This window comes from Apus apus, chromosome 2 (genome assembly GCF_020740795.1).
Source record: "Apus apus isolate bApuApu2 chromosome 2, bApuApu2.pri.cur, whole genome shotgun sequence".
In the NCBI taxonomy this organism is placed as follows: Eukaryota; Metazoa; Chordata; class Aves; order Apodiformes; family Apodidae; genus Apus; species Apus apus.
The window spans coordinates 77269453-77289331 of NC_067283.1; the positions used below are offsets into that span (position 1 = coordinate 77269453).

At 36.1% G+C, this 19879-nt stretch overlaps 1 protein-coding gene across 5 annotated transcripts in view; it reads left to right on the forward strand.

The window, feature by feature from the left end:
- The window catches only part of LOC127380456 (cadherin-12), a 545741-nt gene that overhangs the window by 311829 nt on the left and 214033 nt on the right, over window positions 1-19879 (forward strand). For all 5 annotated transcript variants that reach the window (XM_051609381.1, XM_051609385.1, XM_051609384.1 and 2 more), the window contains one exon: window positions 6515-6658. The gene's annotated coding sequence lies outside the window, so the exon portion shown is untranslated. The remainder of the gene's footprint in view (window positions 1-6514; window positions 6659-19879) is intronic.

Genomic DNA, 19879 nt, shown 5'->3' on the forward strand with positions numbered 1-19879 from the left:
TTTGTGATACTGGAATTGTGCAGGGAGAAACATTATTAAGGAATGAGTAACTGGAAAGAGAGCAGATTAAGGTAAGAAACACGATGTTTCCTATGCCTAGAGAGTAAGTATATCAAAAATACTTGAAGAGAAAAAGCAGATTTTAAAATAATTTAAAAACCACAACAGATTAGAAGATTACTATGAAATGGACAAACTGAAAAACAGAAGAATGGTATAATGTAAGGAAAAGTAGTTAAGGCTAAAATAAAAAATAAACAACAAAACAGAACAAACAAACAAACAAACCCACAAAAACCCAAAACAAAACAAAAAAAGAAAATTTCCCCAAAGACTAAAAAATAGTCAGAGACATTCAATTCAGGATTGCTGGAAAGCTTGGTTTAATTAATGCTTATATTTGTTATTATTTCTGAGCTTTTCCAGAATCCAGTTTTGCCTGAACAAACTCAGGCAGAGATATTGTCACCTCAAAAGACCTGATTTTCTCTAGGCATTCTAAAACTCTGTGGTTCTCTTGAAAAATTGATAGATATGATGGTTTATGACACCAAAAATGTGGCCCATAAAGTGTGTTAGATTTATAGTATTAGTCTGAGTAAGTATCAGAGCAGGGTTCAGCTATAAAAATGCCAGGGAGAATCCCAAGATTAAATTGTAGTTCAGTTTTGTCCCTTTCAATAGGACAAGCAACCCCTTCTTATTCAGACAGATGGAAAAATGGAGGCTAATGGATAGGTATAAGATATTTATGTGGTTAGAAGCAGTATATTGGATGCTTGCTCACTACTTTCTGCACTATCTATCCTTTCTCCCATATCCCTGCATGCTAAAACAAGTGGATGGCAAAAGGAAGCAGACAGATTTTACTGGGAAGTTGTTGTAAATTGCTACTGAGACAAGTCACACCACAAATCACACTGTTCCCTTCACCTGAGAAAGAAGAATGCAAGGGAGGAATTGTACTTTAGAAAGGATGCCCGTGAGTCATTATGTCACCCACACTGCTCCTGTGGTGCAGCTTGCAGTGTGTTCCTCTTTTTGCTGTTGGGCCTAAAGGAGGTCTACAGCCCCCAGCAAAAAGGAGATCCAGACCAGAAATAATGTCACACTTTGCTACAAAGCCATGCCCTTGGTTACAGCTGTGCAACTTCTTTTCAGTTGAACTGTATAGACGTAATACTGACACAAATTTTTAGCAGAGATAAACTACCTTGGTATGTAAAATTTCTACTGTCCTACATTCTAGTAGCCATTAGGTTCTCAGTTAATACAGAAAGACAGACCAAACACTGAACAGAAATAACTCAGTGTTATAACAAAACTGCCTTTACAATACATACCTCTAAATAAACAGCTTTGCAGGCACATATATTCAAATAACTGTCCATTCTTTTTCTTTCTTTATAATTATTGTCAACCATAATTCACTTGGTGTTTGAACATGAAGGATATTCCTCTGTGAAACAAAGTATATTTTTCTCGGATGGTAGGAAAACTGAGGAGGCATAACCAAAACAGTGGTGGGCTGTTTCCATGGCACAGCTTCTTTCTACCTTTACTTCCCTTTTCTCTACCAGATGTGAATACATCCTTAAAAACATTGTCCTTCCATGTTTTCTTTCACTCACAGGGCTCTATACTATCTCAGCCCCTAAGTTTCCTACTCTTGGTAAGAACAATCTTAATACCTTCCAGAACTGAATGGTGGAGTACTTTGTCACCACCAGCCTTCCCACTCTCATTATGCTTTTGGAATTATTCTACTGTATTATTAGGACAGTCCCAAACTTTAATTTGTTTCTTCATGCATTTTGTGGACCTTTACTTAAGTCCATGGCAACCTCTGCCTCCTAAGTATCTCCAACATTGTGAGGAGGCTTCTGAAGAAGTAGACAGCACTAACATTGAAATGTCTCAGTCTACCACCCTTGCTTAATAAAAGTGTACAGCAAAGCTCAAACTGCACACTGCATACTGTAATCAGAAATGTCTTAAAGCAATAAGCTGTACTACTTCCCTTATCTTTGGAAGTTTAGCCTAAGTAAAAAGAATGGTACTGATTATTACTGCTGAACTGAGAGTGAGAGCAGTGGCCAGATAAGAGTAAAATTGCTTTGGATTTGTCTGAGCCACAAGAAGTTTGATTAAGTGAGCAGTTTTCCACTGCATATGGCTAGAATTCAGCTATTTCCTTCCATGCAGATCACATTTTTAACTTAACATCCAGACCCTGTTGAACAAGGTGCTGAACTAAAGCACTGAATGTTCAAAATTACACTTTCTGTTAGATGCAAACAAGTTTCCTGTGTTATCTGTACTCACTGTGGCCAGAAAGTGTAGGGAAAAAAAAAATAAATACAAAAAAATTGGAAGATTGATCTTTGGAATCTGATGTAATATTCGTTGATGACAAACTGTATTGCTTTTACATAAGATCACACTAATTTATAAATCTGCTGTACAGTTCCACTTAAATCAATGCAGCTATGCTGATGTAAGCCGGTTGAGACTTTGGAGTTCAATTTGCTCAGCTTGTCCCTTTGAAATTAATGAGGATGAAAGTAAAATTTCAGTGCTAAAATGCATGGCAATTGTCAGATACTACTGAGTTATCTAGTCTGATTGTCCCTAGCTGTCACTGAGAAAAAATGGTTGCTAAAATGCAGAAAATCTGAAGGTTGTGAAAGTTCAAATGGTTTTCTTTTTCTTCTTTAAGTGATCTATTACATGTTTTTCTCTGGAGGAATCAACTAGAAATATGGTTTTCCTCAGTCTCTTCTATAAAGTCTTTTATTCTGCTGGTTTAGCTGCTATCCTAGCGTATTTCCACACCTGATTTCTAGTTACTGTTTTTCAATCCAAAAAAAGATGCAGACAATACCTCTGCTAAATACTTATTAAAAAAGAATAAAATACTGAACAAATTGATGCTTTCAGTACGTTATGCATAATATATCTTTTTCAAACCAAAGGTTGAATCTATGAGTATAGGTACGATGAACTTCTAGTTCATTGAGTTCCTGAGCATCAGCACAGATGAGGCAATCTACTGGATATGTAATTTAGACCAGCAGAAAAGTTGTTAATATATTAGTGTAGAGGTGATTCCATCACTTTTCTTAGTGTTCTTCTATGGTCTTTTATTCTGTATTGAATTTATATTGGTACATGGTGAAGTCCCACAGTGGCTCATGTCTTTGAACTGATGATCTTTGTATTGAATATTAAGAAACTTACACTAATATCACTTTTTTGTATTTATTTTTGGCATTCTGTCTATTCAAATGACCAGTTTAGGAAATTCAGCTCTTTCAAAAAATGCTGTTAATCTGGCAAAATATACCCCAAACCAATTAAGCTAATCTTTCAGTGAAGCATCAATATATATAATGACCTTTGACAGTAAAAATATTCTGGCTTATGGAATGATACTGTAAAGGTCTTCCAAATTTTTAAATATTAGATTATATTTTTTGGCAGGAGATTTTTTTTCCCCCCATGATTAGTATCTTGTCTTTCCCATCAGGCAATATTTTTACTTCTTATTGAAGAACAATCCCAAAATAAAGAAATTTTTCTTTTGTAGACTTTTTAAATCCTGTTGTGATTTACAAATTTCCTCACGTGTGTATATTTTAATTCTTTGCTACAGTAATGTCTTATGGCACGAACCAACCTCTGTTGATAGGAACTGAATTAAGAATGTTAATTGATGTCTAAGATTTGGAATAGGACCCAAAACAACTGACTTTGCTTCTGATACTTAAACTGCAGCAAAATTTATGAGTGACACAAATTACTGTATCCTTTTGTTAACACTGAGTTTAAAATACCAGTTTTTTACCCAATTGTTCAAGTTAACAGTAAGTTCCAGTTGTTTCTGCACAAACTTAAATCATGTTGTCACTTCAAATTTTGTCACTTCAGGATTCAGTCCCTTTTCTGAACCTACTGGTTTATTTTTCAGACCTTTACTTGTGGTAAGAAACAATTAAAATGATTCTGTTACAACTTATGTTGACTTTTAAACCTTAAAAAGACAATCAGAATATTAAGTAAGAAAGATTACAATCTATATTAGAATAATGGATTTTTTTAGTATAAAAATAGTTGAAGAGATTTGAAAAGGGGATAGTAACAGAAGTATTCCTGACATGAAGATCTCTTAGGTTGTGGAAAGGCAGTTTGTGAAAGATTGAAAATTTCTGGGCTGGTGAGAGTTAGGTCTCAGGTAAACAAAACAGCAAGTAACTATAAATTGAAAGCTTTCAGGAATGGCCAAAAATTTGTCTTAATAAGGTTTTTTAAATATTTAATTAATTTAATTGTATTTGAAAACATAATGATGCAGTATGTTTTTTTGGATTACCTGTTTCATGAAAGATGCCATGTCAGAACAGGTAAGATTGTTAAGTGTTGGGTTAACCTGCTGTCCATTCTGAGGTACAAATTCATGGATAAGGAGAGTAACCTCTTTCTCAGTGAGAGCTGTAGGAACAAATCACCTTAGTCTTGACACGTGAAAGCCATTTAGTCAAGGCCAATAATGTGTTTATGTTTATATTGGTAGGTGTAAAAGCCTGCTTATTTGACTAATTATTATTTTGTTTCCAATAGTCCCAGGTGAAACAGGAATCCCTGGGTGACAGGCATTCTGTAAATGATATTAAAAGATAACCTGTGTTCTAAGAATTTTGCTGTCTGAATATGAAATTCCGCCAAAGACAGTCTTGTTATTCAGATTTTGCATATAGCTTTTGATTGGTGTGAAGAGAGAGAGGATCATGAAGATTATATAGCTAGCACTGTTGGAGTTAGAAAAGTTGGCTTGCAGAAAGGCTGGACTGTGTAGTGGGAATGTGGGACACTTAGATTTATTGCCTTTTTCTTAGGCATTACCCTTAGGGTGAGTGCAGTAAGAGTGAGAAATCATTGTCTTCTTCTATGTCTTGCTAAATGATTTGGAGGTTCAAACTTCTCTGGTTACTGCTGAGTGATTTAAATCACATGACACTGTTTTCTCTGTAATAATAAGATTTCTGCTGTGAATGTTTTCAGAAAGTAAATCTGTAATCCATTTTCTCTGCCATTTGCTGAACAACTTAAAAGTTGCTTTCTTGGCTGTTTATCCTACTCAAATATAATTATGGTAATCTACCTGAAAAGTGGATAAAAGCAGACCCAAATAAATAAACATGGTTAAGAATGTCAATATATTTTTATTAATACCTTTATTTCAGCATTCATAGAATAACTTACAATAACTGCATATACACTATCATTGCTACTATAGGTTCCAAATCTTCTTTAGTTTTTATCAAAATAAAACTATCAATTTTTTATTGGTGCATCAGACCACCATTACTAAGTATGTTATTCTGTGAACTCCTCTCCTAGTCTCAAACTCGTATTTCCATAGATAAAGCTGAATGAAAATTTTGTCAACTGCATAGTGCCCTAATTGTTGTCCAAGGAGAAAAATAGCCTATGAGGATAGTCATAGAAGTTGACATACTTTGGCTAAACTCATTTGACCACAAGGCTGAGTGCTTGATGCACAAAAACCGAGTTTCCATAATACCCTAGAATCTAAAAGAGCTAACAAACATACCTCATTCTTCTTTCCCCATCTAAATTTAAAGTGTCATCTTTAATAGATTTATTTGTATTGGTGTAAGTGAAAGGCAAATGAGGTCCTTTATATGCATTCCTTGTTGTTTTTTTTCCCCTCTACTGCGAGTGTAGAAGAGAAGTTACATGGTTGTGGTTTGCTACTGATTTTACTCTATGCTGAATTTGGCATTCTTTCTCCACATTTTATTTAAATTGCCACATACACTTTGTTAAATAATTCTAGTCTGCTTGGGTTTTGTTATTCTTTTCTTTTTCTTTCCATGGTGATTGATTGCCATCTGGGGGCAAACATGAGCCCACCATGCTAATGTCACTTATTCCACCCATTAGCTGCGGTTGTCTCCAGGGTCAGAGACAAATGTATGAACCCACTTTCTCTCTCAGCTTACAGAACATCTCATACAGGAAGCCTTATATTATGAAATGACTACATCAGCCTCTAATTACTCAGCTCTACCCTGTGTTGAATGCTGGTGCACCTTGAGAAACAGCATGCAAAAGCACATTTGTTTAAGTCCTCAGATGGTTAACATTGTGCATAACCTCCTCACAAATTACTGCCTCAGCTGCAGCACATCCATTAGTCTGGAAGAATGAAGATTCCCAAGTGGCCCTGGTGCCTTTCTCAATTCCCTTGCGACCTACCAATCCTCTCAGTGCTTTCTCTGCATGTAGGGAGTGTTCAGAGCTAATCAGGTCAATGATCATCTCGCGGCTCAGGGGACGTGACAGGAGCCTATCACAGCAGTTACACGATCTTCCAGACCTGAGCACGCTTGCTGAGAATCTCATGTTAAGAAACATTGCTTTGGTGCCTCTTCTCTCACTCCCCAGGAGCCTCTGAGGATTTCAGCTTATCTTTCTCTCTCTCCTTTAGACAGTGAAGAGTTCAACGTCAACGACAAAAAGGCAGAGCAGTATGCAGCTACCCGGAGGGTGTTGATTGGAACTTAGATTACCTCCAAATCACTGATGATGTGACTGATGCTCCAGCTTTACTCGAAAAAAGATTTCAATTAAGGTAAGTGCTGCTTTATCTGGCTGACTGCATCATGCCGAATTTCTCCATGGAAAGTTCAAACTGAGTAAACTGGCAGCCTGCACTGCAGCAAAGGAGCCGGAGCCGCGTGTGGGGAGAGGGCTGGGGGCAGAGACGAATGTCCCAGCCTGGAACTCCTCCCTGGAGGGGTGCCGTTTTTAAGGAGCTTCTTATGAATGGCTGCAGTAACTGCCGATTCAGTGGTTCTCTGAAGCCTGAAAAAAAATGTTAGAAGCTAGCAGGGGTGTTAGAAGGGAGGAGAAGCGGCAAGCACACTTTCCCCCTTTGTGCTTACTACATCTATTTGAGGAAGCACAGCAGCTGCAGAGAAAAAGTACATTATGATAAAACTTCATTCTGGATAAGGAGTGTCATTCCTTCGCAAGCAGAAGCTTGTAGACGCAAGGCTTTAAAGTCCCATGGCATTTAAACGAGACAAAAAGGGCTTTTTGAGCTGTGAGTCAAGAATATGCATGCAGCTTTCCAGGTTACTGTCAGACTGAGGACTGTGACTGATGTGTAATGTTATACTCAGAGGCTGGTGGGGTTTGAGTGGTTGCTTTCACAGGTTTAGCAGTTCTGTGCAAGGATAAGGGTGAGAGGGGCTGCTGGTTCAATACAAGTGGTCAGAAGATTAAAGTGGCAGTTGATGGGGGGGGGGGGGAAAGTGTTTGATTGAAGAGGGAGAGGATGTAATTTTCATGGGAGGATAGAAAGTGTGACATATCAAAAGAAATAGACTGATAATTGAAGATCTCTATCTGGAACAAAAAGAGAGAGAGCAGATGAGGAAGGCTGTCTCGAGAGATTAAATGATTAATACGAAAAAGTCAGGGATACTTACACAGCCTGGAGTTAGTTAGATGACCTGCTGTACCCATGGTGTATCCACCCTAAAATGTCTAAAGTGAATTGAATTTGATAGTCTCAGTCAAGTCCACACTTTACATCCCCTGACAGCATAGATATTACTGAGGAGCTAGTAAACAACCCAAACTTTTCTAATACTTCAAAGGACCAAATTAAGATCTATTGCATTAAAGATGTGAGTTTTCTTCCTGTTGCCCACAAAAATTTACACATTGTGTTTAAAAATCTGTCATATCAAAGAAAAGATTAATGGAAAGTTAACTGTTTTCAAATGTTGCTGTCTTAAACAGGTGTAGAACTCCTAGGCAGTTTAAAAAAGTGTGAATTAATTGGAGTGCTTTTTTTCAGCTAATACTGTTTACTGACATTAAATATCTCTATATTTGGTTATCATCTAATGCTCATAATACAATTCATAGCACTATATTTGCATTAAAGCTCAGCTGCTCAATATGGAGATATATTATTTCATCCAAAAATACCTGCCAAGGCCCTGACCTGCTCCATCCCTTCCCCCACACACAAAAAACCAACAGTGAACAAGAAAAAAACAAACATAACGATTCAGGGAAATATTGGTTGTCTGCAGGTTTGTTACTTATTATGTTAGTTTTTTTTCACTGAGAAATACCAAGTTCTCTTTCTCACAAAACCATAAGCATATAGGAGAATGACCTCAGGTTTTGGGGCAATGTACTAAGAATATTGACAGTTTCAACTGTCAATCATTATACTCTCCTTGAAAATTATTTCTGAAAGAATGTTTCTTACAACGTTGACTCAGTATATCCACTGTTTATTGGAAAGGAAGTTAATTTTGGAAGTCATGACAGGCACTGATCCTCATTTTGGTCTAGTATAAGGCTCATTTCTTTTTTACTGTTACATTAATATATCGTGCTAAGTTTTGTGCTTCTTCCAGACAGAGATGGAAGTCTTGACTGAGGCAGAAAAATTAGAATGCATAAATCAGCTTCCATTATGCCTGTCTTCACTTTTTTCCTTTCATGAATAATCAATAGTTTCTAAGAATAATTAGTATTCATTAATATGCATCAGAGTTTTCATTCAAAAAATTGAAAGACAATAACTTAATGCAACACAAATAAAAAAATCTAGTGTAAACAATTCCTATGCAGTTGCAGACATCCAGATTACAAACAAAGAGCAGGAACTTTCATTCCAGTCTTTCAGAAGGACTGACTATAAACATTGTTTGACATGATGGCTCTGTTCCCCTTTTATGTCACAAAGCTGTTGCTGTAAAATATAAATAAATTACACTTTCATGGTAGTGTGTCTGTGGGTTTCTAAACAAATCTTACAAAATGCACTTACATCTCTGTTATTATTTTACAAGATCAGATGTTCTATCTTCTTCTATGTGAAGAGCACTTAATTTCTGGTATGCTAACCTCAGAAACTGTATGAGACATCAGTTCACCAGTGACAGGGAAATTCTGGTTTTCCTCATGTTTTGATAAAAGTAGACACTAATGTTATAATTATTTTCTGATCTTTTCCATGAATGGATTCTGGGCTTTTTCATATGTAGTGATGCTCCAAAAGTGACCTTTTCAATAGGAGAATTATCATTCCTCATTAAACAAATAATTTGGGGCATCTGACTCACTTAAGCTTTTCAGACTTGGCACACATGGAAACACAGGTTACACAGAAATAGAGTGGAAGACATTAGTATAGCCTAGTTCCCCGTCTTCAACTTTAATTTTTTTTTTTATGTTTCTTGTTTTTTTTTTCAGTCTAAGGCCATATGAAATAGCATTAAATATATAGCTGTATGCAGAGTTCAAGCTACATCTCATTATTGACAGAAGATTCCTTTTGGGCCAACTTCATTGAAAGTCAGCTTTTTATGCTAATGCTTTAATGTTTTAGGAGCTTTTTTAAGAATTTTTTATATTGAGGTTTGGAAAAGGGAGAAGCAAAGAGAGTTTTCTGAAAGCTGGCTTGAAACCAACCATACAACAGCAAGGAACAGTCCTGCTGAAACAATGATAGTGATATATGAAAAAGAAAACAACTTTTAATTACTACAGATAATAATCCAGATAATGTAAGGCAAACATATATGTAATTTGAAGAGGACAGGGTCACAGTGAGAGAGAATAAGCTTCAGGGGTTAGTAAGTTTCCCCAGTTTCCTTTCTCAAATGTATGGGGGAATTTGCTTTACCGGAAAGGGAGGCTTTTCAAGCACTCTGTTATTAACATGCATTGGTGAACTAACATCAGCTTTCCTAGCGAGACCATTGCATCCCACCAGACTCTTGTTATCCCTGCTCCTTCTGTTATCTTCTTAGACTGGTTCCTAGGTATTTATTCTTGCACCCCTGGGTAGCACCTTCCTCTTCATATAGCTTATTTTTCTTCCTAAGAATTAGTGTTCCTTTTCATTCTGTTCCTTTTAGCATTCTCCTTTTTTTCCTTTCCTTTTCTTAATCTACCATGATTGGATGCTTCATCAGGTTCACATACATTCTCTTCCTTCCTTTGATGCTGCAAGAACATTGCTTTTCTCCCATGGTCCACCTGTGTAAATTTTTCATTTTAATTGAAACAGAAAACCCGTCCATAAACACTCCTGTATTCACATGAATGGGATACGTGTACTCCAACACTCTACCATCTCTTTATCTCCTTTTTCTGTGTTTTTAATTGTTTTAGATTGTATACTCTTTGTGTCAGGGGCTGTATCGAAGTGTACAGTAAGTAGCTAGCACAGTAAATGCTAGTTCTGTTTCCAGGTTTGGGGTCTGTGTGTCTGCACTACAGAAATCACATGCTCTTAACTAGTTCATGGAAACAAAGCTCTGCAAGTTTTAACTCATATCTCTCAATGTTATTCATACCTTGAAGTTGAGAAGAAACGTATCTTGCAGTGTATATATTTATATATATACTTTAAAATATGTAAGTTTTCAGCATATTTTTAGGTGTTCTCATTTTCAAGCCACTCTGAAAGTTGCACCTTCTGAATAACTTCTCAGACTCAAAATTAGTTGATTTAGAGACAAATGTAGAGTTTGCTACTACCTTTTCCTGGCTTCTCTTTTTATTGCTCTTTGTCATAGGTACACCATGTTAAAGAATGAGTTTCAAACCCTATCTTCCTTTGTATTAATAGAAACTTTCACTAAGGTCCACTTGTTTTGCAAAGATGTAACTTGCTGATGGCATTGGGTTTGGCGTGTGTCACTGGATGAATACTTCTTGAGGCAATATTTTTGTAGCATAGCTTTGAAGCTTCAGTGGTGTTTTGAGAGGGAGAAAGCCTTCAGTCTGCTTTTTTGTTGACACTTCAAGCCTGGTAGTTTCAGGGTGGAAAAAGAACTTTCAGGGGTAGATAATATCTATATGAAAGTAAAATACAAACCTACATCACCATATTTATTACTGAACATGGTATTTAGCAGAAGTCAAGGAAACATATTTTACAATTATACCATTGCAATGGATCATTTAAAGAGGCTTCTTTTTCTCTCAACCAGATGAAAGCTAAGATACTGCACTGTAAGGAGCAGCTGTGGTTCAGTTCCTTTCAAAAGTATCCCTTCAGTTTTGAGGATGAAGAAAGTCTTCCTGTAAAGATCAGGCTCACTGATGTACACCAGACAGTTCTGGGGCTGTAGTGGCATCTTTCTCCTGCATATGTCTTGGCTGTCAATATTATTTAGGGCAATGAAAGCAATGGTTGACATATGTATAATATAAGGTATGTTTACTGTCCTGTTTAGCAGCAGAGAGTGAGTTGGGGTCTGTGGCAGCTGAAGTCCATCTCTGTGCTATTGTGCACAATGGCCGAGGCCTGTAATCACAGCTCAGACTGGAAACCTTTGTGGAGACTTTCGTAAGAAACATATAGGTCTGAGATTCAAAATAAGAAAGTATCTAACTAAAGTGCTTAAACAAAATAAAGTGCTGTCTCCCACAGAAGTTTAAAAGTTGTTTTTTTATGTACCAGAATTATGTTGTCCTTCAACTTTCAGAGTACAGTGTATTGAGAACAGTCCCCAAAGCAGATGATAAATACTCAGTTAAATGACTTGGATGGGTAGTTTTTGTTTCCGAATTTAGATCAGAATTATTATTCTTTTCATGCATACGTTTACTCACTGACCACATTAATATTATGTCCAGCACACTAAATATACTTACAAAATACATTTGTGGCTGACTTGGTTAGAAAAACATTTCCATTTTCTTTTTTTTTCTAGTGAAGGTATATAAGGATGCAAACCCCTCCCTTTTCCAGAAAGCAGACAAGACTTTTGGCATTTCTTGAACAAGATTGTACTCCAACACTGATACCAAAATCCAGCTTTTTTGACCTAGGTCATTTAGAGTTTATAAGCATTAGGTAGGTTCTTGGTTGGTGTTCTCTGAAGACTGCCAGTAGGTGCTAAATGTAATTGTAAATGCACACATACATTTGATGAACACTTCTCTGTGGCCATTTATTCACTTCACAAAGATTTTGGTCTGGTTTGTTCATGCAGTTCAACTACTACATGCAGGGTTTGATTTGAAGTCAGAACCTAGGTTCTGAGTTCCCTTACCACTCCCCTGTGTTCTTCAGTCCCCTTGGACCCTTCATATATATATATATATATATATAGTATGGTGTTCCTGTGTATGGAGTTGAGATGGCAGTTTAAGCAATTCTTAAAAGCCTATATGAAGATCAAAAAGTACATTTATTAATAATAACCTTCTTGGCATTCTGTCCTCAGGCATACTGGGTCTGTGTGCATTTTACACACTTTGATATATCTGGTTTATACATAGTTCAATCTATAATCTAAAAGGAAAAAAAAAAATAAAGGCAGGTCCATCCCATGATTCATTTTACCTATTTAACAAAATACTGCAAATAAAAATGATCCTGTGAAATGCAACAAATATACCAGACAGTACAATGTAATGACAGTTAATTAAAAATATCTGTAGCATGAGGAAAAACTAAAAACTAGTGTTTCTTGACTAGATTTCCATTGACTTGAACAGTCTGAGCAGACTTTTACTCAGTAGTTTTGCTAGACATTTGATGATGAATCCATTCTGCCAAATCTAAGTTCACAAGTTCAAGTAATATTTCAGTCATTAAACTGGAGTATTAATTATACAACAAAATGAAAAGTAATTTCATTTCCATTTGGGAAACTTTTGTCTTTGCTTGTTAACTGTATTCATTTTTCCCTAAAGTATTAATAATAATGTTGATGCTTGTTTACCACAATTTTAAATATTTAACTATATAGCTTGAAAATTGTATATGGAATAAAAATTAATTGGATTCCCTGTCACAAGTAACACTTCTTATTTCTTTTTTGGGTAAATTAGTAGTAATTTAGGGCTGAAGTAAACCTGTCTAGTGCAGATTTACCTCACTGTAACTCTAAGCAGATGTTGCAGAAGCCCTGATTTACACTGGTAGAAGAAAAAGAAGAAAAAATTAATCCCTATGCCTTTCAAAAAAATATCCATTTTTCTTTTTTTTTTTTTCCCCTATCACCATGTGATGATCGGTCCTCTCAGCATATAAGCTGTGTTTCATGTTCTCATGTTTATTTTTTTTTAATCTGACCTTCTAGAAGGTAGTAATCAGTTTTTCTATGAAACAGACCTTTTGGTAATTTGGCCCTTCTTTCTCTGAACTGCTACTTAAAGGAGCACATATGTCAAAATAAATAAAGAGATAAAATGTCATATACTTGACTTCTGCCTGAAAGAGTGGGTGTGTCAGAATAAATACAGCGATGAAGAGGTGTTGTCGAGAAGGTAAGTGCTAATAAGGAAAACACTCAAATGAACTTGCTAATTTAAATGTTTTTTGAAGAGCATCACTTCTTTCTGATGGTTTTGTAATTCATCGTAAAGACTTCTACCCCATTTTTTTGGTCCTAACTGCATATAAATCAATTGAAATTTTCAGGCACTATCACTTTCTTCTGCATTTGTCCTTGTGTATCCTCATTGCTTTCCTCCTCCCTCCCCTCTTTTATTCTTTGGAATGGAAATGTCCTTTGTCTGGTGCACAGAAAGTGTAAGCAACTAAATTCAGGTCCATCAATGGACTTCAATCCTGCTTTGAATTACCCATCAGATACAGCACATAGCAATTACCTGTCACTCTTTCTAAACCTGAGAGCCAAAATGTGTAAGTCAAGGACATATATGAGTTCTAGCAGCCAAGAACATGAGTAATCCTAGGCTGCCTGGAGGAGATATTGTGTATGGCAGAATGGAACAGAGCTATCAGGGCAAGCATCTGGACATTTTTACTAGATAAAGCGAAAGAAACCAAAACAACAACACAGGAAATATTAGGGTTTTTGGTGGTTTGGTTTTCTTGTTGTTGTTTTTGTTGTTTTTTTTCCCCTGTAAAAGTATTTTTTTCTAAGCTTGCTATTTAAACTGGGTTGGTTTGTTTATTTAAGTAGATTTTTTTTCTTCTGCCTGGAACTCCATGGAGCATTATCTTCCAACAAGCAATGGATATTTTTTTTGTTAATGTTTTCTAAAGGTCACTCTTTTTTAATCAGCTCACTTTTCTGTAATAACTGTATGACTTATTTTGGATTATTTGTGATCAATGAGCATGCATATTTTAAATGGAAAACGCACATACTTAACTATCTTTCTAAATGTTATTGTTACAGTTCTGTGGAGAGGCTGCAAGGGGGATGCTGAATATCCAGAATTACCATTCATTTTTCATTGCCTGGTGGCTATACAGCCCTTTCTGTGACACATACCTAGGGATGCTAGTTCTGGTAAAAATGCCAGGTTGCTATGTTTTAATTTTCTCTTGAATGAAAGTTCTCACAACTGTCTCTAAATGCATGCATGTCTTCTGCCTAGTGTAGGTAAGAACTGGGTTTGTGTTTAGAAACCTAGTGATAGATTACTATTTCAGGTAAGAGCTGAGATTTAATAAATCTAACTTGATACAATCTTACTTATTTGATAAACAGCAGGTGAAGTTGGGTTACCATGCAGCCTACCTCAGTTGCTTCTGTCAGTGAAGGCTGTACCAGGCAAACCACAAACTGATCTACCTAAAAATTTTTGAATGCAACATTCAGGTGCATCAGGCATTTCTCCTTCTAGCAGCTGTTCTTCAGATTTTCTTTGGGCAGATACCATGGTAGGGAAATATTGCCATTTCTTTGCCTCTGACTTTGTACCTTTATGTCTTGTGCAAAAATTATTAAGAAAATAGAACTAGAGGTCTTATCCACTCCAAAACTATAAAGCATACAAGTGTTGAAGGTTATATCTGTTGGTGGTGATGGTTTTCCTGCCCTTCTTGTTTTCAGATTTCACTTTTGAAGAATATTGGTCTGATATTACTCATGTCTGTATCAGTACTAGCTGGTTTAGGAGACCTTTTCTAAATTTTCTGATACAGTATTTTCTCCCTCCCCAGTGCAAGTAAACAACAGTATTTGTATTGGAAAATATATCCTTCATATCTCTTCAGCAATAATATCCCCAAATAGGAAGTGTGCTTCTTGCACATAAACAGACTTGGGTCAGGTGGGTCTAGGTTTCATGGGATATATGTATATAAATATATAAAAAATGCAATTCGTAAGGCATAAATGTGATGTTTTAAATAGCTTGTCAGGAAAAATAAGTTCTTTTTAATGCAGATCTACCAAATGTAATGTTCTTTAGTAGCATCAGTACCACTGAAGGCAAATATTTGAAAAGACAGAGAGAGCCATAACAAAAAGATAAATGTTGTGAGTAGGATATATGACAGTAGTAAGGTTTTTTTCCCTGTAATTATTTTTAAAACATTATTAAATCTTTGGTTTTATTCTGAAAATTATTAGGAAGACAAATGAAAGTGTTAGTATTTATCTTTATTATGTAAAAATGTTTAGCTCAGCTACAGAAGCAAAACACAGCCGCTAGAAGGGAAACTAATTCTAAGTAATAATTTTAAATATTATTAGATAATTTTATATGAAAATGCAATCACATGCATGTTGTAATTTAATGTTCTAAAATGATAAAAATTTTCAGTCTTTTGGTAAAACTAGATGTTATTTGATAGCCATTTACAAGAGTTTTATAGTAAGGTTATCTTATTCATCACTCTTTGAGACAATACACTATATTTTATGGAAGGTATTGTGATAGCAGCCCTACTACAGTAAATGCATAAGTTAGTTTTAATTTAATTTAAATGGATTTCATGTTTACTGACCACACAATTAAAAGCACTTGTCAAATCTGCTTAGTATATTGTCCCACAGTTAAAAAACCTACAGCAACAAAGTAACTGGCAGGATCTATTTTATAGAAATGGCAAAACCAAAATAATTGAGATTGGTCAAATCTGGATGAAGAATCAATTTATCCTTTTCTGACTTCACCAGGAGCTGGGTCATAGAATCATAGAATCATAGATGGTTTAAGTTGGAAGGGACTTTAAAGATAATCTAGTTCCAACCCCCCTGCATGGGCAGGGACACCTCCCACTAGATCAGGTTGCTCAGAGCCCCATCCAACCTGGCCTTGAACACTTCCAGGGACAGGCCTTCCACAGCTTCCCTGGGCAACCAGTTCCAGTGTCTCATCACCCTCACGCTAAAGAATTTCTCCCTGATGTACACATTAGCCTAAATCTCCCCTCTTCCAGCTCTGATCTGTTTCCCCTCATCCTCTCACTACAAGCTCTTGTAAAAAGTCCCTCCCCAGCTTTCCTTTAGGCTCCTTCAGATACTGGAAGGCAGCTATAACGTCCCCCTGGAACCTTCTCTTCTCCAGGCTGAACAACCCCAATTCCCTCAGCCTGTCCTCACAGGAGAGGTGCTCCAGCCCTCTGATCATCTTCATGCCCCTTCTGGACTTTCTCCATGAGCTTCATGTCCTTCTTTAGTTGTGGGCTCCAGGATTGGGCATGGTACTCCAGGTGAGGTTAAACCTGCAGCCTTTGCATTGGCTGGGAATTGAATCTGGCATGTGAGAATGGGTGTGGCTGGGTGGTGCACTGGGTATGATTGATACAATTAGAAAATCTTAACAAAGCGTGTAGGTCTGATAAGCACTCAGGAGAGCTTTGAAATTTCATGAACTGCATAAACAAAGCCAAATTCTCAGAGCTCTTACCTCTTTATTTCTCCTGTACAGGTACGTTTTGAGTTGAAGCGTCATTCAGTGGCCAGGATGTTGAATAATGGACAAGTTAATTCACTGAGTGGTCATTAAGAAGTGTCATGGGCTGGACAGTACAGCAGCTCTGACCATTTGAGACTAGGTGAAGATGTCAGGACTTGCCATCAGCAAGTTGTTGAGCTTTTTCTCCTGGACAAATTTAAGTTTATCAGTACTGATTTTTTTTTTTAGTTCTCTGCTGATATTCCTTTGCTATTTAATATTTAATTTGGTTTGATTCCTTTTCTCCCCCATGTTGTGCAGAGAGAGGCTTCTCTTCCCAACATTTGTAATGTGCTCCATCTGCCCAACAAAAAGTTCAAGATATTGTTTTCTTCCTTCATTTTGTTTCCATTTAGCAGAAGAAAGGTAGAGGACTAGTTCAACTGTGTCCTGGGAGTCATGTTTCCCATCACAGTTTCCTATCATCATGGGTTTTTTTTTTCTGTGCCTAAGGAAATACCGAGTCACTGTCTTAACAATACCTAACTCAAACTTTTACAAGAGATTGGCTTGTGAGCACAAATTACTCTACTGTCAGATATTAAACCTGGGGATTATCATAGCCATAAACAGAAGCATTTGTAGTTTGGATTAAGGAACTGGTGGGAGGAAAAGGAATGGAGGCTTTATTTCTACGTGAATATGGAAGCAGTGTATTTATTTTCACTAACAATGGCAGCCAGTAATTACAACCTTTTCTCATTCTGCTCCCTCAGGGGAAATGAACTGCTGCCATCTCAGGGGAGGCTGAACTGCTACTGGCTGCTGCCATTTAACACTTACTATTCTCCTTTGAACCTGTTTGTGAACCACTTCTCATTCCCTTTCCTGTTTGTTTTTTTTTTCTTTCCCTGCTAAATATGTTTGTGAAATGCCCTTTTAAGGCAGGTTTAGATACCTGTACAAATAATATGGTCTGAACATCTGGAGGAAACTAACAAACATAAATCTTTAGTTCAAGAGAGTCTATCTCCAAATATTTCCCCACCTCCCCATAATTGGATGCACTTTATTAAAATTGAAGATAATACACATTTAATTTTTTACTTTTGTATTTCTAACTCACAATTGAGATTACAACTGTCTGTTTCTTAAATACGTGGTGTGAAACAATATTCTTACCTTGAAGAGCGATTTCTTTGGCTGATAAATACCAGGCTTCGTGTGCTGTGCCAAGAGTCATGTAGATTATCTAGAATGACACAGAAAAAGAAAAAAATATTTAGCTTTTACTTTCTATAATTAGAATATGCATTTTCTAAATTACACTTCTTATTTATATTCCTGGATATCTATAATATTTCTTCTCTATTGTTCTCAGACTGTCTAATGTCAAAGAATGAACATTTAACTAGTGATGGATTTTACTAGCAGATAAGGAAGTTCCTTTTTCTGTGTACAGATTAGTAAATGCATCTGAGGAAAAAAGTGGCATTCTTGCTAGTATACACATACATGAACACCTTCATTTTTCAGATTAATGCCAAATAAATCTTAAGCAACGTTTGAAATTGGTTTAATACCCAAAGCATGAGGCGTTTACATCTTCCTCTAGTCCTTACATACTTTGTATGATGAAATCTATACACCCCTCATTATTTGAATGGAAATTTCCTAATCACATTCAATTTTTATTGTTTATTTTCTAGTATTTCTTCTCTTAAATATATCTTCTCTAAAATCAGACTATCTGCTATTATTTTTAAGTGCTGCAGTTGTAATTTCCCCAGGACCAACTCCCCACTTAAAAGAGACTATTCCTTTCACCTATATTCCTTTGCTTAACAGTTACTCCCCAGCATCTGTAATTTTAAACCAGACACTCAGCCAAAGGACTAAACCAGGATGTGTCAGATGAGCTCATCTTACAGATCTTTCATATTACACTGGATCCACAATTTTTCACATACTCTTTTAAAAAAGCTTCATTCATTCTTGTGTACAGTTTTTCTTTTGTGTGGTTGTAAAGGGATTCACATGATGGGCAGATGGAATGAAAGGAAATATTAGTTCAATAATACAATTTAACTCTTTAAAATCATAGCCATACTAGTCATACAGGCCCTTTAAAATGTCATTAATAGTATCCGTGCGCTATTTTTTCATTCCATTGTTTTGAAGGCTGATGTGTTGATAGGATCCCAGGTCAACTCACCAGCTGTGAAGTCAACCAAGTTCTTAAAAAACAAATTTGAGTCAACACAATAATTTAACACCTTCAGAGTTCGTTAAGTTTATCGCACATGTATACTTTAGCTACCTATTGTCACCAAATGGGACTAAAATCTAAAGCAGCTATGCACAATTTAGTCTTTGCTTTTTTAACAGTAACCTACCTGACAGGGATTTGCAGTGGGGAATCTGGTAGTGACATTTCAGCCTGTCAGTGCTGCAGAGGGTTTATTTTGTGGGTTTTTTTGTTGGTTGGTTTGCATTTTCTTGAGCAAAATAAAGAACAGAATATTACTAAGCTGTTCAGAATATGCAAAGTCTTAAGGTGGTTACAGCATTTTCTAAGTATTGCATACAGAGGACAGAAAGGATAGAAAATAGTGAAGTATTAAGAAAAATGTCTTAATTTAAAAGTGTTGGCTTTTCTTTCCTAACACCAGTATCCCCATTATCTGCAGTTCTGTGGGGAGAAATGTTTGTATTAAATATCAGTTGTATCTTGCCCATTGTTTATTGCTGTCAATTCCATAAATACAGGATTTTTATAATTCTGACCACTGAAACTGATTTTAGTAATTTGTTGTATCACCTACAGAGATTTAAGATATGAATAGTGTTGCTAACTTTACAAAGTGTGTTTAATATTTATATATTATTAACATTTAATGGTAATGTGTAAACTTCACGGAAAGATAATCAATTGGCAGCAAGAATAAAAGAAGTAGAACATTAAAACTTAAGACTGAATTATATTGAATACTAATGCATTCTCTTTTGACCTAGTTCCAAATTTTATGGATCTTTTGTCAGTGATTTCATTTGCATTACTTTCAAGTTTTTATTTATTCACATTTCACAAAGTACAGGTAGAGGAGTGTTTAGATTCATTGTAGTCTGATAATGTTGTAAATGTACATGGAAAATTTACATTTACTGGCTGGATGGCTAAGCCCAGAGAGTTGTGTTG